The following is an 18,284-nucleotide window of genomic DNA, read 5'->3' on the forward strand; positions in this document are numbered from 1 at the left end:
AGTCTTTCGGAGAGGCTGGTACACCTACAAGAATATGCAACTCTACGTGAATCAAATGCTTGAAAAAACAATGAAACACAAACAATCAAGGAATATCTACCTGCAGCATCTTATACTGGTTCGTGTGTTCTTTTGTTCATCCCCAAATTCATCAAAACTCATCAGAAACATCAGTACTTTATGTGCTACAATGGCAGACATGCAACCTGTATTTCCATACACAGAAAGGCAGAAGCAAATTTCACAATTCACAAAAAACCCACAAACCACGGGTTTAGAAATTTGAAATTTTCCATATCAGTTATAATTAGATGAATGTTTTGCCTTCCTTGTTGCAAGTACTTTTATTGTGTTTGATACTTGAAAGGTCTGAACATGTCTGAATTTAAGGCGGCAGTAGGTCTGTTGTTTTGGAATGGGAAAAGAGTTGACACGATGATGTGAATGAAAATAAAATTGTTACTAATCAAATGACATAAAGTTCTTTTACACGCTATTGACGTTAAACCTGACTGGTAGGTGGGTATTATGAGCCATACTTAAAATGGAATGCAAGTCACTTGAAATAGATTTTTTGTGTAATTTTAATAAAAGTGTTTTTCATAACTCAGTGTTCCTTTTTCCTTTCCCTACTGTGATCAGAATTTAACTGCCTGAAAGTTCATCTGGCAACGGAAATGTTATTTCCAGTTTGCCTACAGATACAGTCATTTCTCAGGGGCCGGCTCATAGCAGACGCTTTTGTAGATAGTCTTTAAACTTTGCCATTTCAGAGGCAGTCACTCTTGATCAAAGGATGAATAAAAAGCAAGGCCTCAGGAGATTCCTTCTCCGCTGACTACCTCCAAAGGGTCCTCTCGGGTTACGAGCTCTCTGAATCTCAAAGCTACCTTTAGTTTCTATTTTTATCTTGTAAATTCCTAGACCTGTAGACCTAAAAGCAACTACAAAACTTACTCATAGAATAAATATCACCTTATTTCACACGCTGCTTCTAAGGAGCGAGGGAAGGGGAGCTGTGGATGGAAGCCAATGCCATAGCGTAAGCACCCAATTGATCTGGTCATCTTCTCCACAGGACAGTGTTGCTGCTTCCTGGACTGCAGAAGAGGGTGTATGTTTGTAGGACAAATACACGGTACTTGCTTTGAGGGCTGCGAATGAAGAACAGGACCTAGAGAGCAGCATTTAGAGTGACAGTACGAAGAGCAAAGAGAAAACGCACCACAGCCATGCATGTGAGCACCATCCTTTTTTAGAGAGTGAGGTGAGAGCATTGGTGCAACTGAAGGAATAGGAAAGAATTAGGGAGCCATATGCACAGTAGGAAAGAAATGGCTAAGAGGGGTAAACAGCCACCATTTGAGTCAGATTAGCTCTTAACTGGAGTCTCTTAAAAGATGTAAAAGAAAGTACAGGCACGCAGGCATACAGAACTATCCTTGTAGGAGGGAAGTTTTTGCTACTGCAAGAGAAAAGGGCCCTATTCTACTGAAATAAAGTACTGGCTATTTAACAAGACTTAACAAAAAAGAAAAAAGCATCTGAGAACAATGTATCTATTATAGCCTTGTTTTCCACAGATGTTTTGAGGTGACACAGAACAGCTTAGTAGCTGGGTGTTCTGTTTTAAAGACCATGCTGTGAGTCGTTCCGGAACAGAGCTATTTTGGCTATACAGGGCTTTTAAATTACCATTTTTGAAGTATACTTAAGCTGGTAAACTATGTGTAGCTAAAGACTTTTGTTTGAGGAAGAAGCGCGGGAGGCCAAGAAAGGTACCTCCAAAAGGAAAATGGGCTTTATTAAATCAAAGTGCACAAACAGTTCTAATCTTATCTGTTTTTCATGCATCACTGCAGCCTTAGTAAAATAACGTATTTCACTTTAATTCAAAACTAACATTTCTAGCACCTAGAAAAAGAGCCTTTGCTTTGCAAAAATATTTTTGCAACAATCAGGTGTCTGAATGCACTTCCCACAGAACAGGCACGAGGTGAATAATTATGCTATAAACTACATTTGACCTTTAAACAGCTTTCATTTTGAAATGGGCCTTTGCTGAAGCAATGGCACTATTCATAACGAAAAAATTAAGCGAAGTGTTTCAGCATTACCTTAGTTTCCAGAAGTTTGAACAAATGAACTGCTCTTTAAGTAGCAAGAAACACAAGAATTTCCCCAATCTCATTAGTTCTTTGTGTCTCACAGAAGGCCTGGGACCAGCCACGTGCCCGGTCTCCAGGTACCTCCGTGGCGCTCAGGCTGTAGGCGGTCAGCATCCTCCCTCGTACCCACAGCTTATGCAGATTTGTGGGCGGCAAAACACAACATTATTTTACTCATATCCCACCATAAAGGTATTGCTGCCAAGCCTCTGGGCTTGACCAGCAACTTTCACATAAATACAACTAAACTATTTCCAGTGTTTGTCTTACCCATTGCTGTCTGAAAGACCTTTGCCCAAAAAAAACTCATCCTAATACTGCTCCACCATCAAAGCTTTTACAGGATGAAATTAAAATGGCATAACTTCAAATCTCTCCTCAGCACCAGTAAAATATTCAAATACATATGCTATAATGTAAAATGTAGATATGCATTTATGAAGAATATTGTTTGTGGCCAGCAGTATTTGCTGTCATACTACTATTTCTGCCCACAGTAAACACTCAGAAAAGAGCACTTTCATTCTGAGGTTGAACACACAAAACTATGTCACATTTAAGCAGTGCCTTTAAGAAAAGATGCCCATCCAGAAGTTGCAGAGCTACCTCTGAAGATGTTTAGTTTACCTGAACTCCTGAATTAATACCACAGGTGTTTGAATGTATTACATTTCTAGTAAAAATCCGAATGCTTGAGAATAATTGGCTGGGCTAAATTATTTTAAATCTCACAAATTAGAACCTCTATGCAAGTCACAGGAGATAGCTTTCCACAGCTCCTGTCTGAAGGCTGAAGCAGTCCTGACACAAACGGGATATTGCCCAGCTCCGCATCCCCGTGCAGTGCCCATGCCCCTGAGGAGATTCCATTTCCATCAGCCACTTTGGCAAGCACCCATGCACACACTGCAACAACCCGACACGCAGAGGGGACCACCATGTTCTGCCATTTAGTTGGCCAGAAACTACATGAGCACATGAACTGCTGCAGCTGCTAAAACTTTTGATGGCCAGTTTAATTATTTCCATCAATAACGAAGAAATCCCAGACACTACCACTGCCAAAAAAAACCCCAACTATAGCTATTGTTACAAATGGTTAACTAAGAAAGTTTTAGCAACCTTTAATGTTTAGTAATAACATGGGGCACTTAAAACTGTTTTTCAGCCAGGTCTCATGTGCTCTAAAGGCTTGTAAGTTGAGGTCAAAGTTAGAAATTTGCAAACTACTTTGATTTTACTAAAACATGCACACGCTCTATATAAAAAGACAGATTTTTCTAAAGCGCTCATTGTTATCTTAATTCTGCAGCAACTAAAGTCAGAAAAACAAGGGAAACGGCAACAGTCATACTAGCAAGACCAGGCAATCCAGCCAGTCTGGCACCTGACACAGAATCACAGAAGAGTCAGGGTTGGAAGGCACCTCTGGAGATCATCTAGCCCAGCCCCTGCTAAAGCAGGTGCACCCAGAGCAGGCTGCACAGAGTCACGTCCCAGCAGGTTTTGAATCTCCCCAGAGAAGGAGACCCCACAGCCTCTCTGGAAAGCCTGTCCCAGGGCTCGGTCACCCTCAAAGTAAAGCAGTTCTTCCTCAGTATTCAGATGGAATATTCCATATGGCAGTTTGTGCCCGTTGCCCCTTGTCCTGTCACTGGGGCACCACTGATAAGAGCCTGGCCCCGTCCTCTTGGCACTCGCCCTTAAGGTATTTGTGGACACTGAAAAAATCCCCTCTCAGTCTTCTCTTCTGCAGGCTGTACAGGCCCAGCTCTCTCAGTTTCCCTCATCAGGGAGATGCTCCAGTCCCCTCAGCATCTCTGCAGTCCTCTGCTGGACCCTCCCTAGTCTCTTGAACTGGGGAGCCCAGCACTGGACTTGCACCATAGTCAGTACCAGCACCCTCAGAGACAAAACATTTCTGCAGCCCTGAACTTGGTTCTGATGCAGATTTCTATCCACTGTTGGCTGGCAGCAACAAATTAGTCCAAGCTACCAATATTTTGTAAGCTACAATCAAAAGCCTTCTCATTGCAATTACTGTATTTGAGCATTTGATCTCATTAACACTTTGTAGATATGACATCTGTGTCCTAGCTTGCTTGATTTTTTAAAAACCATGAGTTTAATGGTAACAGCCCAACTTGAGCCCTTCTTGAAAATTGCTAATATACGCACATAAAATACACAAGCAATTTCTCCAAGTAAAACAACAATGTATTTTCAAACACTGAGGGCAGTACAATATGTTTCTATGTATAAGACAAGATAGTGGGAAACTGACATAACAAAATCCCAATCACCACTGTCGCTTCCTCACAGTTGAATAAAAGAGTAGAAATAATGAGTCTTCTAAAAAGATCAAGTAGTCTGACAGCTGTGGGAAACCAATCCAAAATTTAAAAGGACAGCTGCCACTGCTAATGAGTTCTTGAGGTATTGTTCACCACCACGACAGACACAAAAGATACACAATTTAAATGCAAGGAAATATTTAGTGTCTTTTTTTTTTTGAAAGAGCAAGCTGCATAGGCTTGCTAATCCTAACTGTGGCTTTTATCATTTCAGCATTTATTATGCTACTTCTAGGAAACTAAACAGACGTGCTAAAATTATTTCACTATTAATACTAACGGTATCACCCACCGCTGACTCGCTAATTTTCTCCAGACAGGTGACTCTACCAAGTTCTCTTTTCCATTCTAATTTCTTTTCTCTGCTCACTCTCCAGACATTTTCACACGCAGGTTTTCTTTCTCACTTACAAATCTCCACTTGGCATTCACTAAAATACTACAGGACATAGTTAAAAACCAGAGGATTAAACTCCATTTAAACCAACTTGATAGAAAAGCAAGAACCTGGAGGGGTGCAGGAAGACACCAAACTATTTTCTACTGACCTAATGGCAAATGTCTCCCCTGAGAAGTCCCTACAGATTTCAGGTGGAAAATCCTCCCCCACCCTCCAAAAATCAGCCTTCATCCGACGGAATAGTTTAATTTAAATCTCTACTAGTATCTTAAACAATTCAATCTTATGAAATATGAACCATTAGACATGACAATCCTAAAATACACCCTCTGCCTTCAAATACATCTCTCAAGCAAGCACAGGTAACAATGCATTTTTCTCCATCTATTTCTTTGCACAGCCACTGAAAGAGATACCCCATCTGCTGTCACATAAAGGGACTGGTCTACACCACACGAGAAGAATCTGTTTCTATGAAATTTTCATTGAGGTTAAAACACAATTGCTTCGAGACCTCTGAAGTCAGGAGGACAAGGATCTTTGCACTTTCTGAAGCCTGAAAATCAGTAACATAATGAAGCCATAAAGGGGGAGAGGAGAAAGGAATACCTGAAATTTTTTTGCCTCTTCAAACCACTTAAATATTGAAAAGGCCAACTTCACTTTGAAGTTACACTTTAAAACCTTAAAAGTAAGAAAGTGGGCAAAGGTAAAATTCTAGTGGTAAAAACCTTTTTTTGCTGACCCTCACGTAATCCTGCTCTTTGCACTTGGTCAATAAGGCCGCCTGGGCTTTACAAACTGCATCCCTGGCAGCAACAGGTTGTGATGTGTCACAAAAATCAGTATTTACGCAAGATGTAAATTGCCCTGCATGTTTGCTTCCTTTGTATGCAAAAGCTTATGGCACATCCAAAAACCTTAAAGGTTAATATTTGCAAATTTGAAATTTGAAGATAAAAGGTTCACAGTCTAAATTGAAAACTAATAATTTTAAAAAATCACACTGAAACAGAATTATTTGACATTTCTGCAGAATTTTCAGAATTCCTACATAGTGCCACAAAAATGAAAGTCAGATTAGTTACTGCCCATGGCTTTGTTTATGAGCCTTACAGAGCCTTTTACGTATGTGGAAACTGTTCTAACAGCAAAGTAATTTCAACCACAACTGCTTAACTATTATCAGTGGGAAGAAATCTACTCAACACTACCAATAGTTGCCAAAGCTAACAGATTAAGTCAATATACTCATCTGGAAGGTCTATATTGACCTATTTTGGAGGTATGACGAGCCAAGAGAGTTCGGAAAGTGTTCAAGTAGTGAGTTAATCTTATTTTTCTGAAGCAGAAAAATTTCCCAAATGCCTTTTCTAATTTGTCTTAATTTTCGTAAAATAAAATAAAATAAAAAGGAACCCTAGAGAAAGTTTACAGATGTACCACATTAATTATTTTGGTCATGGTGAGGTTAGTGAATATGAAAAGTGAAAGGCCAATTTTAATCATAGAGGTAAGGTCAGTCCCTGCAAAGTAAATGTGGAAGAAAAAAATACATTTATTTAGAAGCCTAAAATACTGTTCTACAGAAAAATTTCATGCCGACTACTACAAACCACAAGAGACAGAAAAGAAGATTAATTTCCTAGCAGGTAAGTAAGTAGAAATATTACAAGAATCGGGTACTCTCTCCCTCTTGTCTGCCAAAAGTTTGAGCTTACAGGAAATTCAGGCTGGGGAAAAGGGGACAAGTGAAAGGAATTCAGGTTTCAGGTGAAGGAAATAATCTCTTCTTCCAGAGGCATACAGCCTCTTGGCTTTTTTGTCTGGCCCTGTGGCAAGGAAGATTAAACCCAGAGTAAGCATAGAACAAATAATCCCGGAGCTGACAAAAAAGGAAAAGTAAAATTCAGTGGGTAGAATAAATCTGAGAAGAAAGGAGAAGAAAAGGGATGGATCCGGGCACCAAGGACCAAACTGAATTGTTCAGCTAATAATCAGGAAAAATCCTCTTCATAACACCTGACAAGGGTGTTAAACTGGGAAAAAATTATTACTAGTTGTTGTGCAAGCTAAATAGCACTCCTAAATCTTACTTGAAAATACTGAGTAGTTATTTATCACAAAGGAAAGAATTTTGCTCAGCTCTTGCTGGAGGGCCAGTTATTATTGAGACTGTCAGGTGAGAAGTATTCTCCACAACTTGTTTGAATAGGATAGCCTTTATCAGTAATTTTTAAACAATAATAATCTTGGACCAATGTAATTTAAAAATACAAACAGTCACTGAGAAACGAGACAAAAATCAAATAAACAAACAGTGCAATGAAATAAGGATGGAAGGCCACCTACATTTTTCCTGAAACATGATGTTTTTTCAATGTCTAATTTTTTTCTCTCTGCTCATGAATTTGGAGTTACCCACATCCTAAAAATGCTCTGTTTTCTACTAAAACTTAGTGAACATAACAATAACAGAAAGGTTTTAATAACATGCACACTGAACACTGCACTCATGAACAATCAGCGAAGTTACTTGCCATTATGAGAGACATTAAAAGCAGAATATAAAAAATAACTTTATTTGCACAAACTGGTTTTCTTCCAATCCCACCTACACTTTTTCCATGAGCTAGTTGGGGGAGATAAGAGAAGAAAAGGGGATTTACATGACAACAATTCTACTGTTGTCAGAGGGCGATATTGGTATTAGTACACAGTAAAACCTAACGTTTTCGCAACATTTCTGTTTCCAGATAAACCCTGTTGCCACTGTTCTTCAATACACCCTGAAAAATGCTGTCCTTTTTCCTCCTCTAGCTTGTTTGTCGTTTTTCTCCTGTCCGATTTAACATTAAATTCTGTTAAAATGCGTACTTCCAGGCACTGCAAAGGATTTACCCTTTGCCACACTCTACATTGATTCTCTGTTCTACCATTGCTACAGCTGACAGCTACTCAGAAGACGGCTGGTGTCAACCAGGACTTAGACCCTGCAAAGGAAGTTTTGTGGGAAAAGAAAAAAAAAAAAGCCAGAGCTGAGCTGATTTATGCAGGGCAAGGACATCTGCCTTCAGTGTCTAGGGTTAAGGAGAGACCAGTGATCCTGCACTCCACACCATCATTCACTTGGAGCCCTTTGCTCTACAGGGTGTCAGCAGCTCTGAGGGATGCTCCCCCATGCAATTCACACCACAGTAACAAGCTGCAGCAACAGCAGGATACAGCAAATGCAGCGTCTGGAAAGCTGTAAGGCTGAACCCCTTATGCCACACTCTGCAGTCACAGGGCACAAAAGAGGCAGGAAAGTGAATGTTAAGCAAGGCTTTGCTGTTAAGATGAGGGAGCTGTGGGACCTTGCACATTGTGGAGTCCTTCCATCAGCACTAAAAGCCTTTCCCAGAATGGTATCAGCTAATCCAAAGCGCTTACCTCAGAAACTGGAGCATTCTTCAAAGCACGTACCAAAACCCAACAAACTTCAGGGCTACCTCTGCATTAATCTGCATGGATCTGGTGACACGGTACACTAGAGAGATCCCTCCAGAAGACAATGCTCAGAGCCAAAGATCTGAAAGGACTTTGGCTTGGATTCAGCTCCTGGAACTCTGAAAACTGTAATTTTCATTTTTTCCTCTCCCTCAGTCCCACTAGTGTTAAGATTTATATTATGTTCCTATCTTTTTCACTCGAAGAGTAAGATTACCTCTATTAAGTATGTTAAGTAAATAGTTTGACTGAAGGATGTAATTGCAGTAAAATGCAACATATAACTAACAATGTCATAGCATAACCCGGACCAGTCTTGTGAAAAACCAAACAAGCATGCCTTTGCTTGAATTGCACAAAAAATTAATTCTGTTAAAATATGGTCTTTGTAATGGTTTTATTTTTATTTCAACATAATCACTTTCAAATAGGAAGCCCTGTGGATGTGTGTGGCTCAACAGCATTGTGACTGACAGCATGAAACCTGGTGATGATCTGAAGATGTTACTAATTGAAAAGCAGCTGGTAGATCACAAGTAAAGCTAATTTGTTACAGCTGGATCACTATTTGCCACATGATGCAGATTTTATCTTTCTAATCAGTGAAGACTTACACCTGCATGTCTCTCCCCCTCCTCCTTATCTCCAATCCATCTAAGCAAACTGTGGTATGCTAGCTCTGCCGAAATCTGGCTAGCTCCCAGTCAGGTAGATATAACCAGAGGTATACCAGGATACAGCACAGCTGGTGGAGCAATCATCCCCAGAGAAGTTAGAAATGTGGTTTTCATGGGTTTATAACAAGAACTTTACAAGGATCTCAAAAGCAATGGACCTGCTCTAACACTAAAAGGTACAGCATGTGTTGTTCCTTTTGCCTCCATGAAGACACACCAAGGCCCCCCAGAAAACACCTTTACAGTAAATTCCCTTTACCAAGGCTCACTCCTTTCCACGGTATACAACACGCTTACTACTACTTATTTTTCACTAGGACCTCCCTCACACTTGTAAACGTGCTGTTGAAATTCTCTATTGACTTTAAACAGCCTAGGCATCATAACAAAAAGAGCTGAAGACTGCGTGCTAGATGGATTTTCCAAAATTGGTACAGTTCTAATAAAATCCCTTTAATCTTCAAAATAACTCCAGAATGTTTCTTGGATCCTTCCCCAGCTTCTCCACAAAAAATGAAATAGCGCCATTTACAGCTTCTCCTTATTTACAAGCACCCCTTTCTCCACAGTGTTATTTATTCCTGTCTTCCCAGGTATCACAGCAAAAGAAGTTTCATCACATAAAATACTGTAGTCAATAATTATAGCTACTTCCTAGATCAAGTGCTAAGTTTGCACTAGAAACAAAGCCATATAGAAGAAAGTGTTTCACAGAAAACTACATTAGCACTTTGATAACTGAAATCAGCAAAACAAGTGACTGAAGCAGTGGTAAGCTCTGATCTCTTAACTTTTTGCACTGCTTTTTGTCCACCCTTCCTTATTATCCTGTCTCCTGCCATGTTACTCCTTCTCAATCCTTTTTCTAAAATATGTACATGTGTTTTTCCCAAGCATATGATTTCTAGCCTCCAATGGGCTGCAGCATTTGGGGGGAAGGAGATTAGCTATGGAAATTTTTAAGCACCAGAGGACCTGAAAATGCAGATAAACAGATCTGTCACAGTCATGAATGTCAGTTTTTCAAGTCAGAATCATTTTTTTTACCCAAGCTTAAGGATGCTGCAAAATTACCATTTGGAAAAAAAAAAAAAAAAAGACCTTTTTTTTATGATATCTACCAAAATTAGCTTCCAATTATTTTAAGAATGTTACACGATTAAAAAGAAATAGCATGAATGTATACTACAGCTTTTCACCACATGGCCCAACAGGGAAAAAAACCCCAAACCCAAGCATCACTTATATTTATTTATTCTAGGTATACTATTTCACTGAAATTCACCCGAATACAAAAGAAGTTCTCATCCTTGACTACATGTTTTACACCTTCTGCTTGTGTAAAAAAGTGCATTTGGAATGACTAAATGTCAACAGATTTAGTGCAATATGGTATAAAACAAGTAAAACATTGACTTACTGTGAGGCGTTTACATCCAAATCGTCAGAATATTCTTAGATACAGCAGTTATTTCAACAGAGATTTAGCAGAAAAAAAGTCATTTGAGCCACAGGGTTTTAGCTTGAGCCTTGAGATTTTAACTTAGCTGAAAAGAAAAAGAAACTAATGAGCCAAACTACAGAAAGAGTTGTGGAACAAACCAGCAGACAAATGAGATCCTCAACTGAAAGTAAATTGCTAGAACGTCATTTATGTCAATCTACACCAGCTGAGGCTGTGTGCCCTGAGATCAAGTGGTCTGCAGCCCTTTCTGCTGGGCAAGGGTCAGCTACTGTGTTTGCGCAATGAGGTGCAAGAACTGAGTGGGGGAAAAAAAGCAGGGAGGGGGGTAGACAAATTCAAGTTCAGTAACAGCGAAGAGGTGAGGTAAGTCACAGCTATGACACCATTCTTGCTGGCTTATCTGTAAGTTAGGGCAGCTCCAGAGTGCACTTCTTGGTCCTGCAGGGAGGGGTGGGGTGGAGCACAGCCTAGCACCAGGGCAGGTGGGTTTCCACAGTCCTGGTTCACTGACTATCAAGGGGAATCAGTTAGGCAGGATTTTATCTTCCTCCAAGTGACACCCTTCTGCAGGAAAACAGAACAAGTGGTGGGATAGTGCACACGCTTGCAATTTGCTAGCAGGAGATGAACTCTGCAGTACAGATGCAGCTGATCTCTCCCCTGCAAAGCAGAAAGTATTTATGTTAGTACTTAAAAAGGTGGCAAAGTGTCATAGCTCTGCATGCGACACCATTTCAAGCACTAGTGACCTTTCATTTTCTAATGTGTTTTTAAACCAAGTTTTCCACACCCCTATTCATAACATTATATTCTTATGCTACCACACTAACATTTTAGATTTCTATAGTGTTTTCATCAGATAATCTTAATGTAGCATGAAGGTCAATTTGCGCTTCATTTCTGCTTATCTTGTACCCAGACTCCCAGACTTACTATAAGACTGATTGATTTAGAGTAGGAAGCAAAGTATATCTTGTGATAACTACTTATTTGACATAGGTGCATAAAAATTGTCAAAACCAAGTTAATAGTACCCAGTCCAGAACTGCAGAAGGAATCAAGAGAAGTGGCACACAATCTGCCAGCAGGTAGCACTGCTCTCAACAAGCTGGAATAGGCTGGCACCCAAGTGGTGGCACCCAGGTGGGAACACTTCCCTACACCAGCCAGAACAGAGGCTGGTCCGTGAAAGGAGAAAACAATCCTTTGGACCAGACAGATCTTGACCCACAGAAAAGTGTATATAAACATCAGTGATACACTGTGGAGCTTGGAAAAAGTCAAGCTTCCCTTGGGGGAAAAGCCCTTGAGCCTAGCCATCTTGGTCTCAGAGGGAAGAAACACCAAAGCCGTCAAAGCCAGTGATGTGGCATCAGACTCACAGCATCATATACATAAGGACTGAGTAATAAATTGATTAATGTCTGGGGTTTAGTAGTTAACAGAAAAATTAGTTATTATCTCAGCATAAATAAATGTCCGAAATTTTGAGGTTTTGCCTGGTCTCTAAGCCTCTCAGAGTACGCCCATCATGCTGGTCCCAAACTCACAAATAATAACAGCAGCAACATGTGCCTTACAGCAACTCTACCGTACAGAAAATTATTATTCCTTATTTAGATATGAGGACACTGAGGTATAGAGAGGTCATCTGATTTTTTTCCAAAACTAGCAAAGCTAGTGGCACAGCCCTGATCTCCCAGGAGCACGCTGTGTGGTTCAGCAGAGGACTGATGGCAAGCTTTGCAAGTGATCAAGGCCAACAGGACTAGAGGCCTCTATACTGCTGACGAGGATCTGCGCTCACAGTCCAGACCACAGCTCCATCTGGTCCTGTCAGAAATCATAGTTTGTCCTGATAATCAGAAAACCACAGAAACTAGTCATTTTCAGTATTCTTGCAAATAAATTGTTTCAGTTCTTACTCTGTACCTCTCACCAACACATGAGAAATGTAACCACTGACCTATCATGCTCTAATATTTGTGGATTATTTCTAATTTCTGTGGTAGAATATATCTACATTTCATAAATTTCTAAGTACTGCTTTTTTCCAGACCACAGCATAACATGATGGCAGAATGTTCTGTAAACCTATATATATGTGTGTGTGCGCGCGCGCGCGTGTGTGTGTGTATGTCTTGCTCTGCCAAGACATCTAACTGTTGGGTGAAGTTCTGGCAGTTTGGCAGACACTGGGCTCTAAGATTAGTTACAAGAGGACATTTGCATATAAATCTGTCTCTATTTATGAAGCCTAAGAAGAGAACTGTCATTGGGTTTTACTTATGAGAACAAAGTATGAAAATCTTCATAGAAGCTGAGAAAGTTAAACCTTTTTCTCTTAAGTTAAAAGTCTCTGTTAGGTTTGAGTTAGGCTTCTAGACATAGAGACTACAAGCCATATTTTTAATGACCCATGTTCATTCATATAGGTGCTCAGATTGTTTGTGTGGACAGGAACATAGCCATGTCTGCATACACTGTGAAGTTTACATTTGAACTAGACCCATTCTGTTCCCCTTCTTCCTTTTCCCCCAACGGATTTCACTGCTTACCGATCCAGCTGGCTTGCTTCAGGCTGCAAGTCAGCTTGCATGTAGCAGGTAGTTTGGATTTGACTACAAGTATCTAGATGCATGTATAGTCACCTATTTTTACATTTAGTCCCCTCTTTCCAGGAAGGAAACTAGGGCAAGAGAGGCACATGCAACTAAGGAAGATAGGCCACAGGTTTCAGCAAAGTATGGTGAAGTGTGATGTTGAAATTCAGAGTATAATTCATCGTGACAACGACCAGACCCGAGCTGCATTACAGTCAGTTTGCCTTATGTGACCAGAAACTCCACACCTCTGCTGAATCACCCCTACATCACTGCAGAGCTTTCTTCTGAGACGTTCTCAGGAATCAGGAATGTCATTTGTTAGAAAAAAAGCCAAATATTTTAAACTCCATATCATCTCCTACCATTGCAGTAAATAATCTCAGAACTCCAAAGCCGTTCCTGATCACCAGCACTCCTTTTGTGAAGTTTTCTTTTCTTAATGTTAAAGGCCAAATTCAAAGTTTCTTCTAAGTGATTCTCAATATCAGAATTGATCTCAGATGAGCTTAGCCTCTGCTGTTGTTTTGAATGAACAGATCAGTGTTAGAAATGTGTTTTTAGAAGCAGTACATTATAACTGCTTGTTGGCTTCTTTCTATTCATTTTTGTGAGTGCCTCTGAACAGAGAACAGATTATTTTTGCAGAGATGACTGGCACTGTAAAAGCCTCATCAAAATGGCAACATCGTAGACCTCTTTCTTTGACAATACTTGTAAGGCGCTTAACTTTCCACTTTTGGCCTATTATCCTCCTTTTTTAAAAAAAAAAAAACAAACACCATCCTTCTATTAATATATCCTTAAAAGTCTACGGAAATATAACTTCCTGTATCTCTGCTCCCTCCATGAAACAGCATCTGCACTAGGTAGCAAGCTCTCCCACTGCTGAAGCTGTATGTATCCTAGTACCAATAATGACAAAACAGTAAAATGAGCTCCATTTTTAATGGAATGTCAGTTAACATTTTTCCAAGTATAATAACACACATCAACTGCAACTTTAATAATTTTACCAGCAGTTTTTTGTTTGAATTTACTTTTAGTAAAGCTTTAAAATAATTTTCTGATTAAACATTGCTGAAATGCAATGGAAACACTGTAGAAATTATTTTGATACCCACACTGATACCCAGTCAGTTTGGCAGCATAAGCATCAAGTTTTCGATCAACATCTCAACTTTTCTCTGCACAACTTTGCAAACTGGTAACAGTTTGCATGGAGAACTTGACATCTGACAAGCCATTTTACAATTTGCTCCCGTTATTCCTGAGCCAAATCCTGCAAAGTCTGCAAACTCCTACAGCACTTGATGGAGTGACAGGTGGTCAGAGGGTTAGAAATTCATCCCCATGTAGGTCGGCACCTATTAAACACAAGAGCTACTGGTTTTTAATCCCCAGGATCAGTTTCTGAAAGCTCTATACACATCATCAGGAGGATACAGCTGTTGCAGATCCGACAAAGCAAACACAAGCAACCTAATGCCAAAACGGGGAGACAAGGGAATTTGTCTCTCCATGGAGAAGGGGCTGCTGTGCAAAAAATGTGAAACAGGTCACGGAGGAGGCAGTTGATGCAACCACAAGGAGGAAATTTCATCTCTTTGGATCCAAGTGCTGGATGTGTCTGTGAACAACCATGCTCCTCCACAACAGCACATAAAGGGCAAAGAGTAGATGAAGGGTGTTGATATCAAAATGATTCAGGAGAATTTTATGATTTGAAGCTCAGAAATTAACACAGTTGAAGTCCAAAAGAGAGTGTAACCAGACATTGTAACTGCAAGACTATGAGACAAGGAAGACCTGGAAGTTATGGCAGTTCTTAATTTATAAGATTAATACAAGCAGTGTTTTCATACTAAATAACTGAGCAGGTAAAAATTAAAAGACTACGTATTTTTTAATATTCATAATTAAATTAGATACATCTCCCTCTGCTTCTTTTTCTTTGGCCCCAAATCCTTTGATTTGTACAGTGGTTTCTAAATCTGTCCGGCTGATCAGGTTGGTGGGTGGGCGGGTATTACTTACTAAGGGCCCACTCAAACAGGGTGAATTAGTGTTTCCTGTTCTCACACACCTTCACCAGCTTTCTATTTCCAGCCAAGTGGCCTATACATAAACATTTCCAGTTTTACTAGTATAAAAATATTCTGTCATGTGACACTTAAGTGACATGCTAGATATGAGTCCCAGCTCAAGAGAATAAACATTTCAAAAAAAAGATTCAGTTAATTTAAAAGTGACTGAGTGAATATGTGCAAGAGCTCTATTAAAATTTAAACTTTAAAAATTGTAAATTAAAAGCTGTTTTAAAAATAATTTCATAAATTATTTTTATCTAGTCAATTTTGTTATTCAGAAACAGAAAAAAAATTGTTGACATAGTAAATCCACTCAGCTGAGATTTCAACTATCTTAAACACATCCAAAAACTTGTATTAATCTTTAAAGACATTTGCTTTAGTAGTGCACTCAAATCAGAAGTGAATTTTGTGTTGGTTTATGGCAGAATATTCTCAGTTGCTAATTTTTGACTGCAGATTTCTAATTTTACATGGAAATATGCAATTGACACAAAGAGTCCAAATGCAAATATGGAAAAGAGAGGTTTATGTTAAATAGTTCCAGAACTATTAATTAGGAGAGATAAAGCAAAGTACTCTCAGAAGAAAAAATCCGACAAGAAATTACCTTCGCAGTTTTAGTGAGTTGAGGTGAGAAGACCACCTCCTTCATGGCCCTGCTTAACACCAGCAGAAAGAAGCCTGTTGTTTTCAGCAAGAACAGGATCAAACCCGTGGCTGTAAAGGTGTTAATGGCAGCAGAGTTCATCCTACATTTGAGACTGCCGGTGCTGGGCCATAAGACATTGGCATCAGCTGCTCCTTCCCACCTCCGGCTGCGTGGTCCTGCTCTTCTGCTGCAGCTTCCCTGTTCCGGCTATACCACAACAACTGCTTGTGGGAGCACAGGGTAAACAGGATTACTGAAAATAACCCTTTTGCAGAGTTATTTTTAACCTGGATCCCTTCAGATCATGTCAGGGCGGCCTCACAAGCCATTGTGCACCTGGGGTTCGTAGTAGTGCAGGAAAGCGAGCTGCTGATGGCACAGGGGACAGTGGGAATACAGAGGACCCTTTAATCTGGCTTTGCCCCTAGAGGCAGAGCATTGTGAAACTACATCTGTGTTTAACAACTCCGTGTACGATATACACAGTCTTTCTGTCACACCCAGGAGAGAACAATGAGGTTCCAAAATGCTTAAAAATCATTAAAATACTTTTTCTTTCTTTTTGTGTCCCTATAGCTAAATATACACACAGAGAAGATCTCTTGCAATATTAAACAAATGTTTTCCTCACTTTCTTTATGCTCTCGGTGTAATTCAGTGCCTCTTCTAAAGGAGGCCATCAAAGCTAAGTCACAGGGTGTCAGAGACATTCACAAGAGGAATAATAATTATTATTATGCATATAAATGCATAAACCTGCAGCTAATAAACTGCATGGCAACTATCCACAGCAGAAGCAGTTACTTCCAGTGCTAGTAACACAGTACCTTCCAGACCATTTTTTTAATGACAATGACCTCACAGAGGGGAAATAGCAGTACCTCTCAGATAAAAGTGAAGAAAATATGTGCACACCAGAAAAAGAAGCCACTTTCCATCAGGAATGAAGACTGGCACTGCTCTGAAAAATGGGAGATTGGAGCTGTACTTGTGCCTTGTCAGTGCATCACCCACAGAGACTGAAAAAGTGTCTATGCACTTGCGCAATAAACACTGAATAAACACTGGAGAGAGGAAGATAAAACTCTTTCCTAAGCAGCTCTCTCCTTTATCTGTTGACAGATGAGTCCAATCTTTCCCATATCCTCATAGGTAAGCTCAGAAACTGTGGGTGAGATGGGTGGACAGTGAGGTGGATTGAGAACTGGCTGAATGGCAGAGCTCAGAGGGCTGCAGTCAATGGGGCAGAGTCCGGCTGGAGGCCTGTAGCTAGTGGCTTCCCCAGGGGTCAGTGCTGGGTCCAGTCTTGCCCAACTCACTCACCAGGGGCCTGGAGGAAGGGGCAGAGGGTGCCCTCAGCCAGTTTGCTGATGATACAGAACTGGGAGGAGCGGCTGGTACCCCAGAGGCTGCGCTGCCATTCAGCGAGACCTGGGCAGGCTGGAGAGCTGGGCGGAGAGGGACCTGATGGAGTTCAGCAGAGGCCAGTGCAGGGTCCTGCCCCTGGGGAGGGACAGCCCCGTGCACCAGTACGGGCTGGGGGGGACCTGCTGGGGGGCAGCTCTGCGGGGAAGCACCTGGGAGCTCTGGTGGGCAGCAAGTTGCCCACGACCCAGCAGTGTGGCCTGGTGGCCAAGAAGGCCAATGGGTCCCTGGGGGGCATTAGGAGGACCGTGGCCAGCAGGTCGAGGGAGGTGATCCTGCCCCTCTGCTCTGCCCTGGGGAGGTGCATCTGGAGTGCTGGGCCCAGTGCTGGGTTCCCAGTTCAAGAGAGACAGGGAGCTGTTGGGGTGGGTCCAGCAGAGGGCTATGAAGATGCTGAGGGGACTGGAGCATCTCCCTGATGAGGGAAACTGAGAGAGCTGGGCCTGTACAGCCTGCAGAAGAGAAGACCAAGAGGGGATCTTGTCAATGTCCACAAATATCTTAAGGGCAAGTGCCAAGAGGACGGGGCCAGGCTCTTATCAGTGGTGCCCCAGTGACAGGACAAGGGGCAACGGGCACAAACTGCCATATGGAATATTCCATCTGAATACTGAGGAAGAACTGCTTTACTTTGAGGGTGACCGAGCCCTGGGACAGGCTTTCCAGAGAGGCTGTGGGGTCTCCTTCTCTGGGGAGATTCAAAACCTGCTGGGACGTGACTCTGTGCAGCCTGCTCTGGGTGCACCTGCTTTAGCAGGGGCTGGGCTAGATGATCTCCAGAGGTGCCTTCCAACCCTGACTCTTCTGTGATTCTGCAGTTCTTTCTCAGAAGCTGCTCTCTTCTCCAGGCTTCTGGGAACTAGCTGCTGTGAGGAAGTTTTTGAATAAAAAAGTTTCCTAGCTCAGAGCAGCAGCAGCAAGGGAAAAGCCCACATCCTTGGGCTGGCTTTTCTTGCAGCTT

The 18,284-nt window shown here is 41.1% G+C and overlaps 1 long non-coding RNA gene across 3 annotated transcripts in view; it reads right to left on the minus strand.

Moving 5' to 3' along the window:
• Positions 1 to 18,284, minus strand: part of LOC119151050 — a 54,771-nt gene that overhangs the window by 23,842 nt on the left and 12,645 nt on the right. For all 3 annotated transcript variants that reach the window (XR_005105284.1, XR_005105282.1, XR_005105283.1), the window contains exon 4: positions 10,509 to 10,635. This is a non-coding gene — a long non-coding RNA (uncharacterized LOC119151050). The remainder of the gene's footprint in view (positions 1 to 10,508; positions 10,636 to 18,284) is intronic.

Source organism: Falco rusticolus, chromosome 7, assembly GCF_015220075.1.
Source record: "Falco rusticolus isolate bFalRus1 chromosome 7, bFalRus1.pri, whole genome shotgun sequence".
In the NCBI taxonomy this organism is placed as follows: domain Eukaryota; kingdom Metazoa; phylum Chordata; class Aves; order Falconiformes; family Falconidae; genus Falco; species Falco rusticolus.